The 20,579-nt window shown below is 41.5% G+C and overlaps 1 long non-coding RNA gene across 5 annotated transcripts; it reads left to right on the top strand.

Annotated features, from left to right (window-relative positions):
• The first annotated feature begins 255 nt into the window (after window positions 1-255).
• Window positions 256-7,768, top strand: LOC133885943 (uncharacterized). 5 transcript variants are annotated; one of them, XR_009903281.1, is made up of 5 exons: window positions 256-696; window positions 780-836; window positions 1,880-2,565; window positions 2,756-2,839; window positions 2,910-3,706. It is a non-coding gene; the product is annotated as an uncharacterized LOC133885943 (long non-coding RNA). The 5 variants fall into 5 exon arrangements; XR_009903283.1 differs by having other exon boundaries at window positions 1,880-2,541; XR_009903282.1 differs by lacking the exons at window positions 2,756-2,839; window positions 2,910-3,706 and adding an exon at window positions 7,492-7,768.
• The last annotated feature ends 12,811 nt before the right edge of the window (window positions 7,769-20,579 follow it).

Here is a 20,579-nt window from a genome sequence, read left to right on the forward strand (position 1 = left end):
CTTAAAAAACCGTTCGGTTTATCGCAAAAATCGCTCGGTAACCAGTCAATTCGACCGGTCACCGAATGATGAATCTAGCATTTTTTTTTCAAATTTTAAATTTTACCGAATAAATTTTGAGCAAATTTTAACCAAAATTTGAGCTGTTATCGTAATACCCGCGATTTTTAGATAACCGCCGGATCCAGTTACCATCTGCAAAACGATAATAAAAACCTTAACTCTGACAGATGAGCCCTCCGCTTCCATCTCACACACGTCGCCGCAGCCCTCTTCCGCTCCTCCCTCTCCCCACTCGCGAGACCGCCCCAACCACCGCAACCTTCCTCCGCCGTGCCCTCGCCGCCGTCCGTCCGTGCTCCACTTGCTGCTGCGGCCGCTCTCGCCCGTGCCCTCGCCGCCCAGGCCCGCGCCCGCCCTCGCCGCCACGCCCTCACCCTCGCCCTCGCTGCCGCGCCTGCTCTCGCCCATGCCCTCGCCGCCGCCGCCGCCGCCCTCGCCTTCGCCCTCGCCGCCGCGCTCGTGCTCTTGCCGCCGGGCTGGCCGCCGCCGCTCCCATGCCCTAAACTCCCCTGTCCCCTTCCCGATCACCAGATAAAAAAACTCGCCTCCCCCGTCCCCTTGCCCATCACCAGATAAAAAAAAACCCGCCTTCCTTCCTCGCGATCAGCCATGGCGACCGCTACTGCGTCCCAGGTACGTGCGTACCTCCCATTCGAGCCATCCCGTCCCCACGCTTTGTTGTGGTGCTGACTCGCTCTCGCTGTGGTGGCGCGCAGGTGGCTCTCTCGCCGCCAGTTGGCTCGGATCGCGGCGTGAGGAGTTCCGGAATCGAGGTGCGTTCCTCCATGCCGTCTGTGCTCTTTTGCTGCGTTTCTTGGGGGAATCCCAGTACGATTTGGTTGCTAGATGAGTAGAGTAGGTAGATTGGTTCGAGCAAGGACCATTAGCGCTGCAAGATCGCGGATTGGTGTTCTTTTGATGAATAAAATAGTTATCAGTCATGAAGAATTGACCCGTATTTAGTAATTCAAAGCTCTTGCTTTAGTAGGCTGTTGGAAGTGTTTGATCCTGAACCTGCAGAATTCTTGAATGGCGCTGACCGTATGCTGAATTTCACCTTTCGTTATGGTAAAATAGTTTGGAATTGACAAATTCAAATGTATGCTTAACTCTCAGTTGACAGGTAACTTCCAGATGGATGTAAAGGCGTTTTTACAGTGTTCTATGAGAGCCTCCTAACTCCAATAGTAGTTCTTTTGGTTGATGTACTCCCTGATTTCCACCTGTAGTAGATAATCCATTTCTGAATTCTTAGATTCTTTATAGGGGTATTATTACATACACTACACTGGAGCTGAAAATTAAGACGTAGCAGTAGAAAACCCTGCTTCCAATGCATAACAAAACAGGAGGTTGTTTGTCACAGATTTGCAACATTCTGATATAACCATTTGCAAAACATGAGGTTAAAACACTAGCAACCATAACAAAGCAACAGACAGGTAACAATTCTTAGCAACCAAGAAGCGAAGGCGCTCTACTGTAATATTACTATGACACTGCACTTTAGATGGCTATCTTGTCTTGTCTCTTCTCTTGCCCAATGGATCCTCTCTAAATAATATTTGTAGTCCCATGATTGGTTATACTTATATGGTATCTTATAAGACTTCTGATTGTATACACCAACTAGAGCAATTATTTTTTTTTCTTTCAGAAAAGAATGCTTTCCTTAGTAGTTCTCAGATATGAACCCTATTTGTATGGGGATTTTTTTCTTTTCTTGTTAGTATAACTGTTCTTTCATATTAGGTCATGGAATATGATGGATGTTCTAGCCTCAAAGCATCTCACTATGATTTGTTCATGAGCTCAGGTCCCTCTGGCAAAATAATGCTCCTACCTGAGGATGATCCAAGTGCAACCCATATCATGATTGCCACTGGCACTGGTGTTGCTCCCTTCCGTGGTACCTACGCCGTATGTTCATGGAAGATGTCCCAAATTATAGATTTGGTGGCCTAGCCTGGCTCTTCCTTGGCGTTGCTAACTCAGACAACCTTCTCTATGATGAAGAGTTCACAAGTTATCTTAAGTAGTATCCAGACAATTTCATGTTAGAAGACCTTATCAATCTTAGAACCTTGTTTCTGCCCCCCCCCCCCCCCCAATCTCCTCTTTTGAAGACAATCACCTGGTTTCAGTTTACACTTGTCCACAACGACTTATTAGATGCTGCTGTCAACTTACATCATCATAGAGCAGTATTCAGATTTGAGAGAGCAGCATAAATGAACTGGTTGTGCCCAGTGTATTGTTAGAATATATAACCGAGTTGTCGAATCTGTAGGTATGATAAAACACTCAGCAGGGAGCAGAAGAACAGGAGCAGTGGCAAGATGTACGCATTCAGCTGCCTCTGCTTGAGCCTGTTGATTGTGTGTTTGTGTGGCTTTGTCGGTGAGTGAGGTGGTGACCCCGGTGCTGTGCAGTATGCAGGATGTCAGGGGCTCGTCCAAGAGTTTCCCCAAGCACGAGGTGAGGCATGTCTCTGACCATAAGGTGCGTATGATTATGGTTTTTCCTTGCTGATGCACCGTGTGAAACTATTTTTGTATCAATTTCCTACTGTTCGTCTGAACATTTGCTACTATTGTTTGCACACTTCGCGTTTGCCTCCTTGAAGGATATCTGCTTTACTAGATAGAGAGTGGGGGGATCAGTTGGCAATAGGTTTTAACGTATTGTGTAGAATGTTGTCCGGTGTGCGAAATTTAGTCCTGATGGGAAGTATTTTGCAACTGGGAGTGCAGCCACACCATTTAAGTTCTTTGAGGTGAGCTTTAATTGCCAGTCCGAGTGCTTGGTGGGCTTCTGCTAAGTTTTATTTGCTCTTTCTCTTGCAGGTAGGATCTCGCGTTTGGATAGTGAGATTTTGGGTGAAATGTAGCTCATAATTCTGCTTGTTTGATCCTTGTTTGTGTGCTCGTTTGAATGGTGGTGTTGGTGTCGTTAGATTGTGGTAGATCTGGAATGGGTTCATCGTGCCATGGTGAAAGTATGTTCTTAGGAGTTTGTTGGAGGATCGGCCAAAAATTCAAATTTAGCTAAAATCACACTCATTTTTCTTTTTTTTAAAGGTTGGGTGTTTTTAAGTGGAGGATTGGAATGCTATTACCAAATATGCGGCCTTTCTTTATGGAGGGGAATGAGATGAATTTCCTCTACTTGGTTGTTGTGTTTTATTTTTATAAGGGTTATTTGTTCGTTGTAGGTATGAATTCTAAATGCAATATAGTTCAATTGGAGATCAGTGAGTGTATTGTTTGGCTACGCTTAGGGGGCAAAAGACAAGCATGTGATTGCTTTTATTGATATAAGCAATAGTTTTTGCATATATTTGATGTCATCTTGTGTAATTTTTGTTTTCGTTGGCACAGGTAATAACTAGTACTTTTAAAAGTATATTCGGACATGCATCACACACACGCAATCCACGTCCCCAAACATAGGCGTGCACAACCACTACATAGGGAATTTTAAAGGAGACTCCAAACTTAAGCCTCAAGTGGCACGCCACGCACTATCCCTTGAACACGTATATAAGTATATTTTCTCTAATCAGATAAGGCACACCATGTCCATTGTCAGACGTATAATGATCATTCTATATTGTTATCCTTATTTTTAATTGGAAAAAAAATGAATACGAAAATTCCAATATGAAAATAAATATGGATAGTATCGAAAATAAATATGATGTAAATACAAATACGGATCTGGATATTTGTCAAATGATAAAGATCTTTTAAATTATGTATAAATTTGGATTGTAACCATGCCAAAATTTAAGGCAATTGAGAGTGACATTTGGGGTCCACTTATATAAAAATTTTCCTATCAAAATATAGCTAAGTGGGGTCTTGTTTTATATATTTAATTATAAGAATAATAATGGTACAATTCCATTGTAAATTAGATTTATAGTTTGAAAAATATAGTCATTTGAATCTTGTTATCTCTAAGTTCTAAATTGAAAAACTGAAAATATTGCTAAGTAGGGTCTTGTTTTGTAGATTTAATTATAAGAATAATAATGATACAATTCGATTGTAAATCACATTTATAGTTTAAAAATATAGTCATTTGAATCTTGTTATCTCTAAGTTCTAAATTAAAAAACTGAAAAACAATAGTATTCGTTTTGAATCTGACCAGATATCTGGTTTCGTATTTGTATCCGGTCCAAAAAGCATTTTTGTTTTTTATCCTTATTCGGATAAGGAATATTCGTATTTGATCCGAAAATATCTGTATCCAGATAAGACATCTATATTCGTTTGTTCGGATACGGAGGGGAAAATAACTGCTCTGTTTTCAAGCCTAATCCTCAGGGTGGATCCATCAGAGGAGGGGGGCTAAAGCCCCCTTACCATGTGAATACTCTTCGACCACCAGACCATTAGCTATCACATCTAGTGTTGGGCACCTGGACCATGCCTACTGGGTCGGTACGATCTAGGAACAACACGGCTAGCCAGGCCATGCTTAGGCTGACGCCTTGGCATGGTGTGCTGGCTCGGCCACTTTGCCTCTCCGCCCAACTCCGTCCACCTTGCCCCTCTGATCGTGTATCTCGGTCACCCCTGCCCCCGCCCTGGCCCTCCATGCATGTCCCTGTCTCATTGGCTAGCCGTCCGGTCGCCTCGCCACGTCGCCTGGTCGTCCCTCCCCGCCCGGTTGGCTTGTCGTGTCGCAACCGTGCCTGGGCTAGCCTGGCACGGTCGGCCATGGGTCACGCCTCTGGCACGTGGGTCAGCACGACATGATCCATTTGCTTAGCTGGGCCTATCAGGCTGTGCCTTAGCTGAGCTCGTGCTGAGCCGGTCCGATAGGCCCATTTGGATAGGTTCGGTCACATCCTAAATCTCGTAATGTGTCATTAAGTGTAATCATACATCATGAGCATCATTAGTATCATGTTTATTTGTTGAGCATTTGATGAGTGCTTGTTATTTTCCTTGGCAGCTTAACATTTGTTGAGAGTTATGAAAATAACTCAGTCTTAGAGTTTTCGTTTAGTTTAAGTTTCGCATAGGCGTTGTGGGTGAATTCATTTAAATATGTTCATCTTGTTTTGTAATCGATGCATAAAAATTTCTAAATTTTTTGGAACACTAGAGCACTTCCTTTAGGTCTTAATTTGGGGAGAGAAAGAAAAAAATTACAATTGATATAGATGACTAACACGTGGGGCCAGCATGGTTGGCCCACCTTCTCCTATTTGGTTGCATCAGCCGCAGCTCTCTCCCACCCCTCACTCTCCCTCGCACTCTCACATGCTCTCTCCCACTCCAACTAAATAGCAAAGAGAGCAGCAGCACCTCTCTCAAGCTTCTCTCTTTTTCTCCCCAAATTCCATCTCAAAAACTTAGATTCGAGGTATGTATGTCACACCATCGTGTTTCTTAACTCCCTAGCTCTCCATTCATCCAAGTTTCAGTTGCATGCATGAAGATTTGGAAGAGTTTCAATCTATTTTCATCACCCCTTTTCTCTGAATTGTTCAGTAGCCTTGTTCCTCTTCTCCAAGCCTTTTTCCTCTATTTTCTTCGCCAACCAAAGGTCACCGCATTGACAAGGACGTGAGGTAAGTCTTCTAGGTTCCCATGGTGATAATGCACGGATGAGTTTGGTTCATTTTGAGTTCTTGAGCTAAAATCGAGCAGTTATGAAGCACCTTTATGTTCTTGATGTTTTGGAGCTAATAGGAGGATTTTGGATAAGGTAGAGACCAGGAATTGTGTTTGTTTTGTGTGAAGCCTAGAACCAATGCATTAATGCAAATACATGCTTATGTGGGTCAGGTTTTAACATGCAAGTTGAATCGATCGACGAATCATCGTGAACTGCGTCTGCCAGAACCCAAAAGTTTCGGTTTACAATCTGGAAGTTCCGGATAATCCTAGTTAAAACTACCCGAGAACCCATATTCGGAGTACCACCTAGAAGTTCTAAAAATACGGAAGTTCCAACCTTAATCCGGAACTTTCAGTTAAATAGAACTTGCCAACATGAGAACCCCTATTCGAAGTACCACTCGGAGGTTCCGACCGCCCAGAAGTTCCAACCTGAATCTGGAACTTTCGGTATTCTGTCAGAATTTTAGAAGTTGTTTGGATTGGAAACTTCTTCGTTCTATCGTGTGTCTTTGTATTTTAGCTTGTTGTATTGCATCATCATTCTTTATGCATTTTGTAGCACACCTCATTACATCTCTTTTATGCTCATCGCATTGCATACGCTCTTCCTTAGAGAACAAAGGACTGGAGCGTGATGCGTGCGTGATCGGGGGGTGATCCGAAGTTTGTTGCTGTTAATTGTGAAGCTGAGCACCAAGACAAGCATCTAAGCATATTTCACCTCATAATTTGGATCATGTGGAGTCTAAATTGATGAATTATCGCTTTATGTATGTTGTGCAAGATAGTGAGTCGATGTCAGGTTATGTGGGTAGAACCTATGTTGTTGCATCACTTCTACCTTTTTTTATTGATGTTTCCTATCCTTGTAACCCAAGTATAACATGTCGTTGTCTAACTTAAAAATTACCTGAGATACTTAGGAATGCATAGGTCCTCGGTAGAAATCGAGCAGTGGTTCGCGCATCGTTCGTTAGCTATAAGACTTAATTACTTTCATGATAAAAATGATGTTGGGATGTAGGAATGCGAGAATGAGACGAGATATGGGCGCTGCTTGGGGTAGGTCGTGGAAGGAATCTATATGCGATAGACCGCTTGCATCGTTTAAGCACTGTCTGTTGTTATAGTTGTCTTTCGTACTTTTTCGTACTTACAACGTATTCGACTATGGGACGGATGAGCTAAATACTTTTGTAGATATGATCATTTGGTGTGCGAGTATGTAGTGTTGTAGGTATAATAGGCTTATAGAGATATCTAGTTTGCTCGTAGAGTAGTTTTAGATGACCTTTGCACCTATAGGCACATGTTCAAACGGTTAGGGTTTATTGGGAAAGGTTGTCACGAGTACTCCTTGTGTGGACTTTAGCAAGTCGTATAAGTCGAATGGTCCTCGTGTCGTGTAGGTAAAGATATATCATTGTCAGGTGTAAGATTTGTTCGAATTACCACGCTCTTGATCATGAGCATGTTTCTGTCTATTTGTATCAATCGTAGAGTTTCGTTGTGGGATGTGGATGTGATGGTTGATATTAGTTATGAGATAGTTTCATGTATCGTTATGTTTATGATGTTGATTCCTGGATAGGAGGGCATAGTTGATTAAGTTGTAGATGCTTATATATTTGTGTCAAAACTGTTTTGCATATGAATTTACTTAATATTATGGTCGATTTCTTACTAATTCATCCAAATGCATTATTCTTAGAGTCGGGTTATTATATGTACTCATTATGGATTAAGTCTTACAAGTACTTCGTACTCATGTTGCTTTGCTGTTCAGGTGAGGAAGAGTTAGTGTTCGGCTACTTCATACCTGCCAACATTGGTGACGGACGAGAATAGTGCTATCTACTTGTGAGATGTCATTTTGGGTGGTGCTTATGGGTACATGGTACTACCTATCTTTTGTCATTCATGTATTTATTTTTCCGTATGTAGTAACTCTAACTAATTAGAAGTTTAAACTGTTTTTTGTCCTCCTAGTGTTGGTGCTATGTAAATTATTAAGAAATTGTAATAACTTAAATACTTGTAATATAATTACATTACTCGCTCTTTATTATGCTTTGATATGATGAAGCATATTGTAAAGGCTCGTGTTCTGATCTTGGGTATAAAATACTTGTTAGGACTATCGGGATTGGATTCTGGTTGGTGTGGTTATGTAAATGATCATTTTAATGATTAATTAAAAGATGATTTGGAAGTGTTCCTTACACGAGCCCATCCTTATCTCAATTGTACTTAAATTCTACTCCAACTATGTCTTTTTAGACCTAATGCAATTAGAGATGTTGGTCGCTAACATATATGTTGTGTACTCTGTAATGTCAGTTAAAATTTATAACTAGCACTTACCCTTCTAGAGGTCAATATAACTAGACATGAAGATTATTGTTCTTCCTTTGAAAAAAAAGAGTCATGTTAAACTATAGATCTGAGAATAAGGCAACAAAATAGGCAACTCATAACTGCAAGTGGACAACGAAGTTATATTGACGGAGGTATTGAAAAGGGAAGAGTTCTAAAACTAAGGGAGCTCCGTGAAAGATCCAAATTGTCGAGTCAGTTGCACTAATTTGTGTTCTCTTCGTCGCTTTGACAGAGTAGTAGCACATCACACAACACATGCAATAGATGTAATGAACGTTTATGATCACGCCAAGTACACCAACAACAGCAGGACGAACAAGGAGATAAATACAGCTTTCATTACTACGAAAGATATCAGGAGGCTAGAGTTTCAGTCACCAAACCGACCTTTGCGGTTATGGTGTACCCTGTAAACCGATCTATGATCGGAAAAAGTAGAGAAAACTGATCTAAAGATGATCAGAGAAAATTCTAATTCAGGGTCAATTTATAAATTGGTGATATGGTTAAACTACGGTTTGCGCAGCCCCAGGTGAGATCATGGAGATTGGATCATCTCCCAGGGGTGGCGTTGTGGAAGTTGTGGAGGTGGTGCCTTAGACACGACACCGGTTTGATACCATGTAAAAGGATGAATATATTTGTAGCAACTAGACCTCTAGGTAAGTAGTAAGTGTTTCGGTGGTTAATGACAACCATATCATTGTGACTAACACGTATTATTACATTTCGCATTTTTCTTCTATCATTTCATTCATGTAAGTTTCAATTCCACACTTATGTTCTATATGCTTGTATGTTTGTGCTTATCTTTCTAGCTTACTAGGTTGTCTAGTTACTTCTATACATTCTATGCTAAGGTTGCTCCTTGTTCTAGAAATTAGTAGTTGGTTTAGTTTTTTATTAGTACCCTATTCACCTCCCTCTAGGATCATTAGATCGTTTCAATTAGTATCAGAGCCTCGTACTCTTGTTAGGTTTTAAATCCTAGAGCAATGGCTCCGGGGAATGGAAGTAGCGTGCCAAGGTTCGATGGAAAGAACTTTGCCTATTGAAAAGTTCGCACGGCGATCTATCTTGAGGCTATTTCCCTTGAAGGTTGGCTAGCTGCTTCCATTGAGTTTGATCACGCTTTTACCAACCAACAAGTTAGTTGAAATGCTAAGGCTAAGAATGCTATTTTTGAGGGAATTAGTGAAGAGGTTTTTTTTCTAGAATTCGTAGCATGGAATATGAGATTTAGACCGCTCTTTGTGAAATTTATGAGGGCTCTAGAAAAATTCGTGAGGAAAAATATCATGTGTTAATGAATGCTCTCAATCAATTCAAGATGCTTCTAAATGAATTATGCAATGATATGTATTCTCGCATGAATATGCTTGTAGAAGAAATTAAGTCTCTTGAACTAACTCAATTGTCTCAAGGAGATGTTATTCGCAGAATCTTAATGGTGCTTCCAAAGCTGCAATACAATATTATCATCTCTCTTCTTCATAAAAGGGACATCAATGACATGACCATCACCGACGCTGTTGGAAAAATATGTGCTCATAAGATGTTCTTATTTGGAGATCATGAGTCTTCATCCAAAAAAAATCTTGCTCTCAAAGCGAATATGGTTGACAATAAGAAGAAAAAGATAAAACTCCCATCATCAAGCGAAAGCGATGAAGAAGATAGTGATGATGATGACTCCGATACCAAGCTTGCTCTTCTCATGAGAAGAACTACAAGGATGATCTCAAAATTCCAAAAGAAGGGCTACAACTATGATCCTAAGAAGAATAAATTTCGCCCAAAGAAATTTGACAAGTTCGATGAAGAAGACAAGAAGAGATGCTACAATTGTGGTGAATTTGGCCACATGTCAGATGATTGCCCTCAACACAACAAAAAGAACATGAACAAGGGCAAGAAGATTGAAGCAAATGAAGATGAGGACAAGCACAAGAAGAAGAGCCAAGATAAGTATTCAAGGAAGAAGCTCTTCAATAAGAAGGTGGAGGATGTAAAGCCTATATTTTTGGTGAATGGGTCTCCGGTGAAAGCTCTAAGTAATGACTCAAGCGATGATGAAGGCAACAACCTTGCGGGCCTTGCTATCACCAATGATGATGATGCACCCCTACCTCCACCGCCTATGTGCGTCATGACAAAAGGTAACAACAAGGTGAGTAGTGATGAAGATGATAGTAGTGATAATGATGATGGTCTTTCTTTTAGTGATTTATCTAAGCTCATGAATGACTATGATACTATCATTAAGAAACAAAAAGCTAAAATCAAGTCTCTTGAAAATGCAAATGCTATGCTTAGTTCTAGTCATAATGAGTTGCTTAGTAAATACAATGATGTGCTTAAGAAAAATGATAAAGTAGTTGCATCTAATAAGTCTCTTGAGGCTAGCAACAAAAAGATAAAACTTGAGCATGTTGACTTGAAATGCAAATATCAAGAACTTAAACTTGCATATGATGTCATTGATTCTTCTTTAAATAAATTGTCTACTACTAAAGTAGTTAAGATAAATGCATCTACATCTTGTGATGATCTCCTTGAAATACCTTGCTCATCTTCATGTGATAATGTATCATCTTTAAAGACTAACCATATAAGGGAAAAAGAGCTTATGGATGAGATTGCAAGCTTAAATTCATATGTGGCCTAGTTGACTAAAGGGGGTACAAGCATAAAGGAATCCTCATGAAGAATACTATGTACTACAACAAGGGGGGCATTGGTTGCTTCCCAAACCTAGTGGAAAAGGTCATCAAGTCACCGGAGATAAACAAGTGCTTTATCAAAGAAGTTGGCTCCTAGTCATCGGTCACCACACAAGGGAGTGTCACATTCCTTCCAAACCCCTTACTGTTTTGCCATCAAAATACAAGTCTATATTTAATGGTCATCATTTTCTATCGCATAATCTTAAGAGTGGTAAAGTCATGGCTAAGTTCATTGGAACTCAAGCAAAGGGCAAGCTTCTAAAGAAAATTTGGGTGCCTAAGAATCTTGTGTCTCACATGAAAGGTACCAAACTTGGTTGGATATAAAAAAAGCTTGATCCCATGTGTATAGGTGAACTACAAAGCCGGTGGAAAGCATTGGGTGCTTGATAGTGGTTGTACACAACATATGACCAACAATGTAAATATGTTCACCTCTCTAGAAGTGGAAGGCTTGAATTTTGGTGAAACATTCGCTCTCATGGAAAGACTAGAAGCTATATGTATCATTCTTGCACTTGCTTCACATCATAACATTAAGCTTTATTAAATAGATGTGAAGAGTGCATTCTTAAATGGCTTCATTAATAAACTTGTATATGTTGAACAACCTCTTGGTTTTGAGGACCATAGATGTCCTAATCATGTCTACAGGTTATATAAGGCACTCTACAGATTCAAGCAAGCCTCAAGAGCTTGGTACAAGCGTCTTCGTGACTTCCTAATCAATCAAGGATTCAAGATCGGAAGGATAGACACAACATTGTTCACAAAGATCATTGACAATGAGCTTTTCCTTTATCAAATCTATGTTGATGATATAATCTTTGGTTCAACTAACAAGAAATTTTGCAAGTAATTCAGGGACTTGATGTCAAAAGAGTTCGAGATGTCTACGATTGGCGTGCTCAACTACTTCCTTGGATTTCAAATCAAGCAATTGAAGGAAAGGACTTTCATCCATTAAGAGAAGTACACAGAGGATATTCTCAAGAAATTCAAGATGAATGATTGCAAGCCAATCAAGACTCCAATGCCTACCAATGGATATCTCAACTTAGATGAATCGGGTAAATCGATTGACCAAAAGCTTTACCATTCTATAATTGGTTCTCTCCTTTACCTTACCGCATCTAGGCCCGATGTTATATTTAGTGTATGCATGTGCGCTCACTTTCAAGCTAATCCTAAAGAATTTCATCTTAGCATCGTAAAAAGAATTTTGAGATATCTCAAACATACACCTAGCATAGGCTTGTGGTATGCCAAAGGTGCTAGTTTTCTACTCTTGGGTTACTAGGGTTCAGACTTTACCGAATGCCGTGTGGATTGTAATAGTACTTTGGGTGGGTGCCACTTGCTAGGGTGGTCCCTTGTTTCTTGGTCTTCTAAGAAGAAAAATTCCGTAGCTTTGTCTACCGCGGAAGCCGAATATATAGCCGTCAGAGCATGTTGTGCTCAAATCCTTTATATGAAGCAAACCTTGTTAGACTTTGGTGTTAATCTAGAGAAGGTTCCACTCCTTTGTGACAACGAGAGTGCCGTAAAAATTAAAAATAATCCAGTTAACACTCTCGCACAAAGCACATTGATATTCACCATCACTTCCTTAGAGACCATGTGGCTAAAAATGATATATCTCTTAGTAGTGTAAGGTCGGAAGATCAATTAGCGGATATCTTTACAAAACCTCTAGATGAAGCCACATTTAGTAGGTTGCGAAGTGATCTAAACATTATAGATGCTTCAAATGTCATGTGATGCTTTTGTCATATGGATGCATTTATGATAGACACTTGTCTAACCTTCTCAAGATGGTGGTGAACATGAGTTTTGCTTGAGATGGTAGTTCCTTAGTTTCTCTCAAGGCATGTTGTTGGGTTCATTATGAAGAAGCTTGAGAAGGGAAGTAATATGATAAGATAGTTTAATTTATGCTATGTATTCACATACCATATAATTTTCACTCATGTTTAAATTCATGCTCTTGTTATGCATTACATGTGTATTGGCGGGTAGAGATCACAAAGCAGAATATCACTCTTTGAGAATGTTGTTTACTTTCCATGTGAACATACACCTCTATAAGTATGATTAGAAAGATATACGTGTTTGATGCCTATCGAGTCACGCCCTTATGAATTTAAAGCCTTAATCTTTGAATTCATAGGCAATATGGCTCAAACATTTTCTTGGGTTTTTCTCCTCTTTCTTTGATTTTATTGCCTATTTCAAAATTATTATAAGATAATCTTTTGGCAAATATTTGAAAATATGTGTTTGAGAGGGTGAGATTTCACTCAAACTGGTCCAAACATGTGTTTTTGTTGTGTGGTTATTTGAAGTTTGGACTCAGCGCATGTTTTTAGTTCAACAGAAATCTTTCCTTCTCACTGGATGATCTGGTGCTCTCTTGGTTATTCCCAACGGATCATCCAATGCTTGGTTATCGGTGTTTTCTGGAAACCTGTCCGGTACTCTTCAAATTGACTTCACCAGACCTTCCGGTGTTCTTTTTAGAGGTAGAGAATTCTCAGTGGAAAAAAATAGTCTGACGAGTTCAATGTTCACTTCACCGGACCATCCGGTGTGCTTATTGGAATTTTTTAGACAAAATGATCCGGTGAACATATGGTCAGATGTCGGACTATCCGGCGTTCAATTTTCAGCGGAGATGCAAAATTTCGAAGGTTCTGTTAAATAGTGCGGTGTTTTGTCCGGTGCTCATTCTCGTCATCACCGGACAATTCGGTGTTCACAATATCGGCAGGACCCACCTGTCATATTTCTCTCGTCCGCTTGACCTCCTGTCTTTCTAACCCGCCCTGAGTTGCTTTCTCTTCCGCTGTCGTTTCGCCGCCTCTGCGCCACCCAGCTTTGCGCCTCCTGCTCAGCCTCCAGAGGCTCACCGTCAGCCACCTCTCCACTGTAGCTGCCGCTCGCCCTCCCGCAGAGCCACCGTTGCCTAGCCGCTGCCGTCCCGCAAGCTCCAGTGCCGTTGCCGGAGTTTGTCTCGCTGCCGCCACTTTAGCTTGCCGCTGGAAAAAGGAGCTCCACTCAAGTCATCAGATCTTCTCTCTCTCTCTCTTGTGGTGAGCTCAAATTCTTCGAGTTTTTCAATTTCCCTGAACCCTAGCTCGAATTTCCTCAAATTTTGGGCAAATTTCAAGCAAAATTGAGTCAAATTGCTTCAATTAAGGTCATATCTTATGATATTGGACTTTAATTAGTGTCGCAATCTTTAATCCCTAGCATGTTCATCTATATTCTCTTGAAATTAGGGCTTAGGATTCAATTTCGGGATAATTTCATTCAAAATTCAAACATTCAAAACTCTCGCTCATCCATATTGCATCATTTGATCTTCTAGATGGGTCGTGAGCGCCGTGACAAGGGCAAGGTCATCGAGCAGCCTATGAAGAAGAAAACAAAAGAGCAGAAGGAGTGGGATCGTGCGATTGCAGTCGCCATTGCTCCAATTTCTCAATGAGGGCTGCAGATCATAGACATAGATATGACTCCGCAGTGTCGGTCCACCCGCACTTTTTAGACTGCTGGGTTGGGATCGATTCCGTCCGGCCAAGAGAGTCGGAAGAGGGCTCGTCAGGAGCCTCAAGGAGAGTCTAAGTCAGAGTAGACAGAGGAACCGCAACCTCAGGGGGAGATCAGGTTACTGGACTTGACTTCTTACAAGTCCCTCAGGATTAAGAAGCTCAGATTTATGCCGATCAACGAGTGGTTTACCCCCACAGAGGGATGAGGGGGTCAACCCCAGGTTCTGGACTATTCTCCAGGAGAGCTTTCACACTTCTTGTCTCAGGAGGAAAGTCAGTCTGAGCATGCACAAGAAGATTAACTGGCATTATCTTGAATTGGCAGCTGGTGGGGTTGATATGAGAGCTCATTTTGAATCTATTCTTGGACTAACTGAATTGGTGTCTGGAGTGAGCCAGTATGTTGAGGATTGGGTGAGAGTGTTCTATGCCACGGTCTGGATAGCACCTAATAGGAACTTCATTCAGTTTATGTTCCAGGGTGAGAGCTTCAGACTCTACCGGAACAACATTCTAGAGGTGTTTGGTCTTCAAGCGAGCTCCCATTGGTTACATGAGATTGTTCATCCTCATGCTCAGCCACCCAGCCGTCCTTTCATTGGTGGAGTTTTCCCGATAGACGACGAGATCCGATCAATCTCCAGGCTGCCTTTTGCGCTAGGATCACCGAGAGTGCCAGATATGCTGATTCCTAAGGCAAAGGCTTTACATATGGCATTGAGACGCAGCCTTCTTCCGAGGATTGGATATGTAGAGGCGATCACTAGTTTGCAGCAGTGGCTGATACTCTCCATCCTCACTCACCAGAGATTTGATATGGTTGACTTGATTCTTTGTGAGATTGAGGATGTGATTGCTGACAGGATGACCATGGCTAGACAACAGCCTTATACACATTTCATATCCCACGTGATTGCACATTCGGTCAGATTCCCTCAGTTCGTTCAGGCCTATGAGCATTCCGCCTACATAGTATAATGTGTATGCTCCCGTAGCACATTCAGAAAGGCAACGAGGCCAGCGTGCGATGTTTCATGCTCAAGAGTGGATGCCATGTGATGTTAGAGAGAGAGCAGGAGCAGAGGATCAGGCCCTTGCAGCGGCTGAGGCAGAGCTCCTGCATACATTCTTTTTGAGTGATAGCGACTCAGATTCTTCAAATCTTGAGTTCTTCCCACCAATTGCTAGGTCACATGATGCTGAGGTTGAAGGGTTTTCTCAGGCTGTTCCCACTTCTACAGTTCCCTCAGTACCTGAGACAACGACCTCCGTGCCCTATGCTGCACCACCATCAGAGTTCATTCTTATTCTTCAGCAAATGTAACAGTAGCAGGCAGCCCAGGCAGAGCAGCGGGCCAAGCTACAAGCAGACATGCTTCGGCAGCAGGAGCAGCAGCTCGTGATGATGCAGTCAATCCAACAGTAGCAGGCTACCTTAGTAGCTCTTCAAGCCGATCGAGAGAACAATGACTGCAAGTTCACATTTATCTCTGGATGTCTTGGGTCTCTCTTTTAGGCATCAGGTCTTCAGCTGCCAGTTGCTCCTCGGGCGCCAGCCCCAGCACCTAGTCTCCCGGGTAGTGTTAGTGGTCTCTTGGAAACACCAATGTCAGCATTCCCTTTATTACCCCTCTTCAGCACTGGTGTATTTCTCAGCCCGTCGGGACTACGATGAGGCCAGTTCTACCTTCATTGTCTACTCCTATGACTGGCACTCTTCACTTTAAGGACTCTCTACAGCCGATAGTGCCTTCTCAGCAGCCATCCATTCAGACTCCTCCAGTCGTTTAGTCTGCCTTCGAGGAGCTCGATGTAGCACTTCAGGAGATGGCTACTCATGGCACTACTACTACTACCAGCTCAGCCCCAGCTACAGTCTCAGAGGCACGGTCAGAGTCAACTCAGCCTCCTCAGCCAGCTGTTGGCCCCGCAACTGTTGAGCTATCAGATTCAAATACAGACTCAGGCTCATAGTTCGAGGTGCGACCGTCTCTAGCAGCGCTGACTTCCTCCTCTCCTCCGGATGCTTAGGAGTGTGCTCTTTTGGTGCTTAGATGCCAAAGGGGGAGAGAGTCTAGGTGATAGGGGGAGTCTTTTGGAGAGAGGTAGATGAGTGACTACTGAGCTTTTTAGTTTATAGACTTAGGGGGAGCTTAGGTAGTATAGGGTTGGAGTGTTGGATTTTCATGGATTTTGATGTAATGACAAGCTATTTGTTTCTTAATCGATGTGTTTTGCTTGTCATCACATTGTGTTTCCTTTTGTACTCTGTTTTAGTTCTTATTCTACTACCATGATAGGTTGTTCTAGTACTTAGGCTTTCTCTTGCTTATTTTTTATATATCGTTCAATGCCTAGTATGATAGGGTGTTCTTCATTGTCATTTCCTTATCTCTTTGTGTTGTCATCAATCACCAAAAAGTGGAGATTGTAGCATCTAGGCCCCTAGGTAAATGTTAAGTGTTTCGGTGATTAATGACAATCATATCGTTGTGATTAATACGTATGTTTTGAAGGAAATCAAATTCTTTAATTCATAATGATTGGATGGTTTTTCTTGGTCCCTCATGGAATTCTATTGGTCGATCAAAGAACTTTTGCGTCAAGATTAAAGATCTTCTAGTTCTAAGTGTCACAAGGTGATGAATGACACTTAGAGTAGTTATAGGTCTCCTTTCTGTTTTTTGACCATACTATAAAGGGAGGCTAAGTGTTGTAGCTTGACCTAGTTGAGTCTAGACATAGTTGGATGTACACTTGCAAAAATCTAACACTAGGTAGCTCAAAGAAATCTATGGGTGAGAAGTTGAGAAATTAGAACTCAAAGTCGATTGAATTGGATAAGTTTCAGGAAGTTTGTTCTCACCGGGTTGTACGGTGTGAGATGGATTTTACTTACCAGACTATTTGTCTTTTCTGTGAAGACTTAAACTGAACTCACCGGATTATCCGGTGATGGAACGATTTGTGCACCAGAGCATTTAATAGAAGAGTCATTTTTCAAATAAATTTGAAATTATATGCATCGGATTATCCGGTGATCTGAAGGACTCATACACCGGACAATTTAACAGAAGGACCAATTTTCTGTAGAAAATCATAGTTGAACTGACCGGATTGTCCAGTGACTCAAATGAGTCATCACCGGACTATTTAACAGAAACTTGGTATTTTCAGAAGAAATGGAGTATAACTCACCAGACTATCCGATGGTGCTATATGGAAGAACACCAGAGCATTTTGCAATTGCTACTGACAACTGTCAAATCAGCATGTGGAAAACGTTAACTCATCGGATTGTCCGGTATTAATAGAGGCGTGTGCACCGGACTATCTGGTGTTCATAGAAAAAGTTAGTGGTTGGGCAACGACTAGATTTGGACCTCTAGCCTATATATACCTCCTCACTTGGTTTCATTCGCCTCTCTTGCAATCCAGAAGCATTCATACACATTGCGTATCATCTAGAGGCAAGGGAGAGCACTTGAAGTGATTTGCAAGTTATTAATTGAAGATTAAGGACTTTAGTGCTTCAAGAGTAGTGAGTGTGCATCTAGCTGTTATTCTAAGCTTGATTGGGATCAAGTGAACCAATTAGCTTGTTACTCTTGGTGGTTGGTAACACCTAGCCGGTCGTGGAGATTGGATGTGTTCTTGGTGAGCTCTTGGAGGTCTTGTGGGAGCCCCGAGAAGCTCGTATACTTGGTTTGATGCCTGCCAATCCGAAGATGGAGAAGTGGCAATCACTAGTGAGCACTTGAGTCTTGGTGACTCAAGGGGGTGCGACATCCTTGTGTGGATGCTCCAACGAGGATTAGTAGAGAGTGCCAACTCTTCGATACCTCGGGAAAAACTCGGTGTCCTCTTTCCCTACTCTTATTACATTTTGCATTTTTCTTCTAGCATTTCTTTCATGCAAGTTTCAATTCCGCACTTACTTATGTTCTATATGCTTGTATGTTTGTGCTTATTGTCACACCCGGTTTTAACGGTCAAAACCAAATGCGGCTTATGTGTGCCCAGGATGTTCAACACATATAAGGACGTCACATGTGAAGTAAGAAAAGCAATACTTTTATTAAATAAACGTTAAACTCTTACAGCAATTGACATATATTGTCTTCTATGAAGATATCTGCAGCGGAACAGAAGCACTGATGCCCAACAACACCGCAGGCAACCAACCGGGAGACACGCACCTAGAATGTCACAACCTCGTCTTGATAATCTTCAACATCTTCACTCAGTGAGCAGCAATACACATGTGGCATGGTATAGGAAAAATAGCAAGTGTGAGCACATGACGTGCTCAGCAAGTGTGTAAAAGATAATGATATGCAGGCTTATATCAAGAATAGGCTAACACATGGTATATTTGCGTAAATACGAGTAATGAAAACATATTCGGACTCAAAAGGCATTAAACAATTATTAAGTGAATGTAACCCATACAGTCAAACATCCAGCATACAAGGCTCCCCATCTTTCATACCATAACCGTCTAGTACTCTCTGTACTATAATCAAAACCACAACCATCTAGTACTCTATGTACCAGAACCATAACCACAACCATCTAGTACTCCTTGTACCAGAACCAGAACCACAACCATCTAGTACTCCCTGTACTAGAACCATAACCACAACCAAACTCATTACCACAACCAAACTCATAACCACAACCCACTAATCATATGAGGATCCAAGTCTCTCATAACCGTGAGCACGGCTGTTATAACAGTTTTTACACTCTGCAGAGGTTGTCCAGTTTTTCCCACAAGTTATGATTTCCATGTTGCCGTGTTAGCTAGACACTTAACACACGCCAGCGGTGTGTCGCTCGGAAAGTCACTTCAAAGCCGTTACAAAGTTTCGTCTAGTATGTGTATACCCGTTAGGTTTCACCGCCGTCAAAGTAGCATTCACACCACCTAGAAGCCCCCTTTTGTGCCTTGTAGCTCCAGAAAGTTTTCACCCTTCCCTTCCACTACACATATCATACCACTAACTAAATGGTTCTGGCCTTTGCCGTCCCCACGCATCCACTCTTCCATTTGGCACGCACAAATCTGGAATCCACTAATTAATAGGCTAGGCATGTCCCATACCAAGTCTCATGGTTGGTACGATATTTCTTGGATTGTCGCTCCATGAACAGGTCCTTACTTAGGTCACTTGAGCAAACACTAAACCAACATCATAATCATGACAACCATCAAAATCACTTTGCTCAAGGCCTAAGGTTCCATGTTACTAGACCATTAACACATAAACGACCATTGTTGCATAAGTTCATTAATCAAGTATATAACACTTCTCAATATCCCAAAAGCATGGCTAAGCAATCTACCCACCAAAGATACCTAACCATAAAGCATCTAGGTTCCAAGGGATGATAAGGGAAAATCTAGGGAAAACCCCAACATAAGTGACTACCCATCATATTAACACACACTGCATGCAATTTTGTAAAAAAAAACAGTTTAAATCATAGATTCGAGATGATCAAGGACACTTGCCTTTTATCCAGTACTGCTCAGTGTTGTCGAAATCTTGGTCTTGAAGTCCCTCGAACTGTTCCGGAACGTTATCGACTAATGATGAGAATTACGGACAAACAACACAAAGAAAAACACTAAGAACAACATACCAAATATCATCAAAAAACTTTAAAAATACTATATTTGGATAGGGATGATTTTAGAAATATTTAGACGCAAGAATCGCCTAAATCGGAATTAAGATGAAAAGAGAACAGCTTTCGGGAGATGGATAAGACTGAAAAGGAAAGACTAGTTTATTGGAGTTATCTTTCTATGGGAAAAGCTTTATTGCACAATTACTGTGTCAGACTTGACAACATCATTGCGCAAGATTCAAGAAGTGTAGGGCAGACCAGACTTCGCTGACTAGGCTAAGGAGAAAGATGTGGCGCTGACTTGGCATGCTATGCAAGTAACATCTTAGATTAAAGAAGGGATACGCTGAGGTCTAGTATCAACCACCTATGATGGATTAAAAAGGCCAAAGGCTGCACTTATAGGTTAAGGTTACTACATGTGACTCTATGTAGCAGTGGTGGTTCAGGTCTCATCGAAGACAGCGATCGGGCACGTGGCCACTAACATCGATGTTGGGCTTCAGTGGTATTTCAGTGAAACGAGAGAAGCAGGTGTAGAACGCGAAAAGACTAACTCAGCGGCATGGTTGGTTTTG

This window comes from Phragmites australis, chromosome 11 (assembly GCF_958298935.1).
Source record: "Phragmites australis chromosome 11, lpPhrAust1.1, whole genome shotgun sequence".
Classification (NCBI taxonomy): domain Eukaryota; kingdom Viridiplantae; phylum Streptophyta; class Magnoliopsida; order Poales; family Poaceae; genus Phragmites; species Phragmites australis.